This window comes from Parasteatoda tepidariorum, chromosome 4, assembly GCF_043381705.1.
Source record: "Parasteatoda tepidariorum isolate YZ-2023 chromosome 4, CAS_Ptep_4.0, whole genome shotgun sequence".
Taxonomy (NCBI): domain Eukaryota; kingdom Metazoa; phylum Arthropoda; class Arachnida; order Araneae; family Theridiidae; genus Parasteatoda; species Parasteatoda tepidariorum.
In genome coordinates, this window is record NC_092207.1 from 18,323,646 (window position 1) to 18,332,058 (window position 8,413).

The window sequence follows — 8,413 nt, forward strand, 5'->3', positions numbered from 1 at the left end:
TATACCTTCGGAGGCAAAATTTTGAAATTTTTAATTTAGAAATTTTTCATTTTCCTTTCATATGTGCATTATATTCTAATACATGGTCTGAATACAAAACAAAATATGAAAAATAAATTTTTTCTTGTCAAAAAAGACCGAAAATTAACCTGTTTTCAAAATCATGAAGCTTTGGAGAAGTTTTTTATTTCTTTATTATTTTTGCTTTATAAAACTCATAAGAACTTAGCTTAGGGAGTAGACTATGCATTTGACATAATATATAAGTATTTAGATACCTTGCAACAAATATCGACACTTATTTTGCAAAAAAAAGGCCAAAAAGGGCAATTAGTTATTTTTATTTTAACTGGAAAATATAAAATAATAGTTTAATACATTAGTCCGTAGTCTATTGTTTAGACATATGTGTAGAAAAATTCATAAAAAATTTCAAGTAGATCTAACTAAAATATTTTGAGATATTGCATTTAAAGTGAAGGGATAAAAAAATAGAAAAATTTGTTTTGAGTTAAAGAAGAAAAAAGGCACATTTATTGATGCAATAACAAAAAAAAAAGATTTTTTTTTAAATCATCATTAATTTCTGCTCAATTTGATGCCGAAATAAAACACACACATAAAGAAAAAAGTTCTTTAAATTCTGTATAAAAGACAGACAAATGAGTTTTTAGCCAAAAACGGCTTTAAAAAAGGTAGTAGGGTACCTTAATGAGGAATGCTCTTCGTTAAGTTTAAAGGCAAACAACTTGAAATAATCTTTTTAACACTAACCAACAATGATAGTTAAATGCAGTTGGTGTTAAATTGGATCAGTCACCCTAATTCATTAATATCAAGTTTTAGCACAACTGATTAACGCAATCTGCAAATAGCTAACTAGAATTTGCGAGTACATGATCAATATTAGACAGATCAACAATTAGAGAATAAGTTTATATAACTCGTAAATAAATAAAGAATCTGTTTTAAGTACATGATTAAAAATTAGTGATACTACGCTATTTGCTCCTATGTGAGTGTAAATAGATTTAGATATTGTCAACATTTTAAATGTAAGCAAATGTTTCGGACCTAAGTTAAATCAGCAACCGGTATTCTGTTTAGGAGAGGATCATAGAAAATTGCTTCACTATTATTGATGATAGTAACGTTTAGTCAATTGTGGTGAAAGGTACTACTGGTACTGTGGTAATAGGTACGCTACTTAATGTATTGGAGGTATCTAATCCAAGTGCCCAATGTGAAAGCAGAGCAATAGATTTCTTTACGATGCCTTCAAGGCTCAATAATCCCGAATTTTCTTTTACTGACTAAAGGTAACTAGACTACATTCTAAAAAATTTTAAAATGCTTTTATTTTTTTTATTTAGTTATTTATTTTTCATAAAATTTAATAATTATACAAAATTTATGTACAAATTTGTACAAGACTCGTTAAAAATATGAAGTTCTTTTTTCAATTGCTGATTTTAATTTTTGGCACAGCTAAAAATATAATGTAAAATTTTTGATTTAGTATTATTGTTTCTCAATTATTCAAACTTTGACTTTAGAATTTTTTCCCATTTGTATTTTAGCAGTTTATAATTTGAAAAATACGCATATAATTCTTTTCTCTTTTTTTCTTAACACAGTAATTGAAAAAAAATTGTAAGCAGAAAATTGTAAGCAAATTAGTATGCTCTATATTAATTTCACTTTCTTCAGTTTTTTCGATACATTGTTTTGAAGTCAATTACCGAAAAAGTAGCGTAATTACCGAGGTAAATTACCGTGATATTTGGTAGTGACATTTTTCTTACTCTTCCAGCAGGTGGCACGACCACGACACATTACCACACTTTTAAAAATAACTCACAAAATTGAAAGGTATCATGATAAAACTACCAAATATAACCAAATTTTACCTCATTTACTACCAAACAGATGCTACAAAGACATTTATATGATAATAAAAGCATATCTTTCGTTTAATTTTACCAAACTCATTACCGAAGCACTTCTGTAAAAATTACTGCGATTCCAATGTTACCATAGAGTCAGCAACATGGCAAATTTTACCATATTCTAGTAGTTTTGACCATACTTTTTTTTCGGTGTGATGAGAAGCTTCAGCGGTAATCGAACCTCTAAGTTTTAATAAGAGAAAATAACTAAAATCAAGTTTATTTCCAGATGCAATAGTTTACACATTTTTAAGAGATTCTTTGAAACAAATCATGAAGGAAATCCCTAAATTTTAACAATTTTATGCACCAGTGTCGAAAACTATTTATAAAATTTGGCCATATGTTTGTGCTAACCCATACCAATAATATAAATCTTGAATTGAGGAATAAAAGGAACCATTTTTTTAAAATCTAAAAGCTTTTAAAAGCATTCGGATCGCGTCCTAAAAAGGACATTTAAAAGAAAATATTTTTTTTTTTAAAAGAGGAAATAAAGCAGAAATCGTTTCTTTTCTGGATGCTTTCATCGCGTTACTCCTATGCAACTTCAGATTTCACCCCCACATTTTTTTTCTTCAAAAAGTTACTTTTTGTTTTTAAATTCTCTTACAATAAAAACGCATGTTATAAAAAAAATTTATTCGCCTACAACTTTAACATTATAAGACCAGCTATGTTTATTAAGATTCCCATCTCAACAGAGAATAAAAATACTCATAAAGGCAACGGCAGTAATTAAATATTCCAGACTAATACAAAACTAGATGCAGTAATGAATATTTAAGAACAAAAGTATTTAATTAGCTGTTTCCCGCAAAAAACCCTTTTCTAAATTAGTGTTTATTTCTGGAAGAAAAAAAAACTCCTTTCAACTTATTACAAAACATCCCTGAAAATTAAAAATTCTTATTCACCTCCCAGTGTAAAACTTACTTTATATTTCCTAAGCAGATTATTTGTCTTATTATTCTAGATACCTTTGGATAAAATTTAATAATGTTTATTTTAACCCTTTGAAGCCGATGGGACACCAGGGTCCCTTTTATAATTTTTTTGAGGCTTTAATTACAAGCAAAATTTTAATTTGGTACTTTTTAATTATAGAAAACAATCTTATGGTTATTAAAAAAATCCGCTGGCTTATCGAAATTTTGTTTGTATTAAAATATAGAATTCAAAAAAAGTAGTTTGAATTTTTGTTTTCATTCATATGTAAACATTTACCAATAATTAATTTCGCAAATTAAAGAAATTTAAATGATAAATAACTGTTTCTCTTAGATCTAAATAACTGCAAATTATTCTTTGGAAGTGAGGCATGCTTGTAACATTTTTCCTTTAACGAAAAAAAAAAAAGACAACGGTGTTATATGCTGCACTTCCTTACCATAAAATATTAACATAAACATAATAAATTCATGTTGAACATAATATTTTTCACTTATTAAAACAAAATAATTAAAAAATATAAGAAAAATATGTTTATTAAGAATACTGCGTTAAAGGTTATTTTATTTTATTTTTATAACCGTCGTTGAGCAGCCGACATAATTTTGAGTTTATAACTACCAATGTTCAACCCGTAGCCTTGCAATTTTAAACCTACACCAGAAGACAAGAGAACTCCTGGACCAAGTATTAGGAGAAATTTGCCTTCGTGGAGGATTTTTTAATTGAATTTACCCGCATTTGCGTGAAATAGAGAGGAAATCCACGAAAACCTCCCTCGGTTAGCCAGACAACAAGGGGACTGAACCCTATGATCCGTCTAACACTGAGTATATTGTTCATCAGCACTCTGGTCGGTGTAAGCCGGGGGCGGAATTAGTATCGACCAGTCATCGCTGGGATTCGAACCAGAGCGCTCGCCTCGTTGGGAGGTGATCGCTCTTTTCCCTAGCTTCAAAGGGTTAAGCGTCAATCTTAGATTTAGTTTGCAATACATGTTTACAAATGTTCTCAATTTTCTAAATTTAAAAGAAGAAGAACATTAAAATTGGCAATTTATTTGTTGAATCTCTACCAGTATTGGATAATTAATGAATCTTTATAGGTTTAACAGTCGAAAAAGGGAGAATATATGGTTATTTTTTCTAAAAATAAAAATTCACAGTTTCTTAAAGTACCATCGAAAAATTTATCTGTGCTACCATCGTATCATCTACAACGAACTTTCATAAAAGTACAATTTTCTTTCGTTTCGTTTTTATTTTATGACCGTAAAAAAGCAAATAATTTAGACATTTTGTTTTAATTTTCCGAATTTCTGAGGAAAGACTTGCTGATCTGAAGGTTGTTTCCAGTTCCAAATGATTCCAGTTTCGAATCCTAGTGGTGGCCGATTGATGCGAATTCTGGTGCCGGCTCGCACCCACCACAGTTCTGACGTTAAATATCCTCAGTGGTAGATGGATCAAGGATTAGAGTATCAGGCTAACCGCTGTAGGTTTTCGTGGTTATCCATTCCATGTAACGCAAGTGCAGGTTAGTTCCACCAAAAAGTCCTCCACGAAGTACATCCCTAAGCTTGTTCCGGGAGTTCTCTTGTCTTCTGGATTGGGTTTAAAATTCAAAGGCCACGGAGTTGAGCATTAATAGCCAAAAAAATCGGAATGGGGTCAACTGCTCAACGCAGGTTATTATCTCCCCCGAACTCATTACGGGTGAGATAATATTATCGATTATTGCTTAATGTTAAATGTCATTCAAATGTTGAAATAATAAAAAACGAATAAGAATAATTATATGAATTTACTGAGAACTGTAAATCAGTTTACTCTGCATCTCCATTAGTAAAAAAAAATCTGGATGGAAACGGGTACAGTTCTGCTAACATAACAATATTCATGAATTTAATCTTAGTTTCATAACCTCGTAAACCTATGGAATCATGCATTATATTTCACATTATATGAAACCAATGAAATCATACATTACATTCGTAAACCTGTGGAATCATACATGCATTTAAATACATAAATATGTCACGTAATTATATCACTGACGAGTTTATCATAACCTGTGCTATTTTCTTGTAGTTGCATTGCAATTTCAAGTACACTATTTTAATTTGAAACATGCCATTCATTGGAATTAAGATTCCTTTTTTAAATAAGCATGATTCCTTAATGAATAAGTCACTTCATCTTCGAAGTATCAAAGCACAATCTGTGACTGCTTATGAATATGATTAATACAGAAGAATCAATTAAGCTTTAACCATAGAACTTTAATTAAATTTTCAAAGACATACCGTTTTAGCCTTAATGAAAGCACTAAAGATATCCTTTGGCGTCCAGAATAATCTTGAGACACTCTGTACAATCCACTTAAGTAGATATGTGATACGCTTTTACAAAATTCCTCAGACAAAACAGATGTGACAGAAAATATAATGGAAAAGTCTTGTCCAGGTTCCCCATTATGAATTTAAACCGAAGCGACGTGAAACCCTGCTTTTGTAGCTACCGAGGCGTTAACTACCGTTTAGATTTGCTTTATTCCTCCAGAGATATAGTTAGATTCAACAAATAGATAAATGAATATGCAGTTAGAAATAATAAGGAAGTCAGTTGGAGTGAAAGGAGAAGAAAGAAGGAAAAAGTTGAGACGATTTAAACCGCTGGAATAGATTTTTAATGTTCATCTATTTACGAATCGTTTTTAAAATAACGAGTTGGAGAGGTTGTAATGTTTAACAATGCTAACTGTACTGTAAAATGTAATGTTAATTAAAATTTTAGTTGTAACTGAATAAATCAGTAATATAAAATTGGAAATAATTATGTAGTGGAACCCGTATGCGTTGACCACTTGGGGTGCATTGTTAGAGTGGTCAATTTAGACAGGTGTTAAACTTTGTAAAAAATTATAATGATGAATGCAATTATTTTTAAAGATTAGTGTAATAATCTTTTCTTTTTTTCTAGCCGCCGTTGAACAACAGACACCATTTTTTGCGTTTACAACTACAGTAGAGTCCCGATTATCCGAGTTAATGTGGACCGCGACTAACTCGGAGAACTGAAAAACTCGGTTAAAACGAAGAGTATTAAAAAAGAAAGAAAAGGAGTTGGTATATACTTGTATGTAATATATTTAAGAAATATAAAATTAATGCGAGTATACCACATATAATTCCTATTATTATTAAAAAGCTTACTTGAGAAAACTTAAAAAGTATACTTTGCGAGAATTAAAGAGTTTTTACTTAAAAAAAGTCCTTTATCGTTTTACATAACTTTGGTGCTTTTCTGCAGCAATGTTTCGCCATTTTTTAGGTTTATTGAAATTACATACATTTGCTGACTTGTGTGCTCAACATAGGCTTATAAGTCATTGTCAAGTAGAAAATACAGATAGAACAATTCAGAGAAAGACATCACGAAGAATACATCCAGGGATACGGCGGGACTCGAACCCGCTACCTCCACGCTTAACAGAGCGTTTGGACCGACGATACCGCTCGGCCAGGGAGGCCCCACCATTTTTTAGGGATAACAGGAGGGCTGGTGTCGCCTCTTTCTGTTGTTCTATGTATTCAGTAGCATTTTCGACAGCTTTAAGTTCATCTGTGTGAGAGATTTTTTTTATGTTGATTTTCATCGTCACTGTCTTCATCATCTTCGCTAGGTTCATTTTCATTATTGACGATATTAACGATCATTTCATGAGATCAAGTTGTTAGATTTTGTTTTCCCGAGTGTTTGGAAGATAAAATTCAGATTTATTTTTCGGCGGTATTTTTAAAAGTAAAAAATAAACTAAAACAAAAAAAATCCTTAAAATATTTGATAGCTCGGTTAAAGCGGAAACTCGGATAACCGTGGCTCGGATTATCGGGACTCTACTGTACTAATGTTCAACTCCGTAGCCTTGTAATTTTAAACCCAATCCAGAACACAAGGGAACTCCTGGATCGAGTATTGGGAGAAATGTTTCCTTCATGGAGGACTTCTTGATGAAGCTAACCCACATTTGCGTTACATGGGAAGGAAAAACACGAAAACATCCCACTGTTAGCCTGACAACAAGGGGACACTAACCCATGATCCGTCTATCATTGGAGATATTTTACGTTAACACTGTTGTCGGTACAAGCCGGATTCGGAATTCTTATCGCTCAGCCACCCCTAGGATTAGAACCCGGTTCACCTCATTGGAAGGCGAACTCTCTATACGCTGAACCATCTCGGCTCATGTAATAATCTTTTATTTTTATATATATAACCGTCGTTAGACAGCTGATCTAATTTATTGGGTTTGCGACTACTAATGTTCAACTTCGCAACCTTGTAGTTTTGAACCCAATCCTGAAGACAAGGGAGCTACAGGATCAAGCAATGGGAGAAATTGGCCTTCACTCACTTCGATGATTTCTCAAAGAGTATTTTCTTCCTGGGAACTGGTGTCTAGACGTTTTTTTTTTTTTTTTTTTTTTTTTATTTTTCTGTACAAGACATACTTTCTCGGTCAATTTCAACTTTATGGAATTTTTTTCGTTCTAAGAACTAGGGAAGATTAAATATTTCTTTATTCTGGTTAAGGATCTTTTATGTGAAAAATTTTACGTGCATCAATAAGTAATTAAATTTTAATTGTTACTTTTTCTAATGGGTGATAGTATACCCAGCCACATGAGCAATATCTATCGTGGAATATTTTTTTCCTAATAGCAGGTACTGAACTTTCACGTCCTTCACCTGGGAGGATGCCGGAACTGTTGCTCGTTTAACGTTACCCAGTGGGCACCTGTGAACCTAAGTCACGGAGGCGAGCAACATTACCCACGCCACACTGTTACGGATATCCATTCATAGGGTGGGTCACAGTCACCACAATAGCAATGGCAGGACAACACATAGAGAGAGGCATCCATACCCAGAGCGGGATTCGAACCAGCAGCCATTAGCTTCGCAGTCAGACACGCTAACCGCTCGGCCATCTGGCCGGCCTATCGTAGAATATAAGATCACATTGAACTCAGGTAAGTAAAAGTAAATCGTTACCGTGACTTCTCACTAACCGAACCTCAACCCCCTGGAACTTTTGATATTGGAACACTTAAAATTGTAGAGGTACGACTCACTTTCGGACTTTACTTAAGGTCTCGTTGTAAGAATCGTTATTGACTCAGATAGAAGTTAACATAACACAAAGAATTTTCGAGATGAATTTCTGGTGTGAACTGTGGAACGGCAACACTAGGCTATATAATATATATACAGGGTTATTCATAATTCCCTCCGGGGTTTTTGAAGCGTTATAGTAAAAAACGAAGACAAATATGGCAAATAAGAACATATGAAATTATTCCGAAAGTATTAAATTTTTAATTTAAGCAGTTGCCGTTAGATGGCAGTAACATGTACCACTGAAGCCAGTTGTAGTAAAGAAAAATGGCGTCTACAGGCGGAGGGAATTATGAATAACCCTGTATACAGTATATATATATATATATA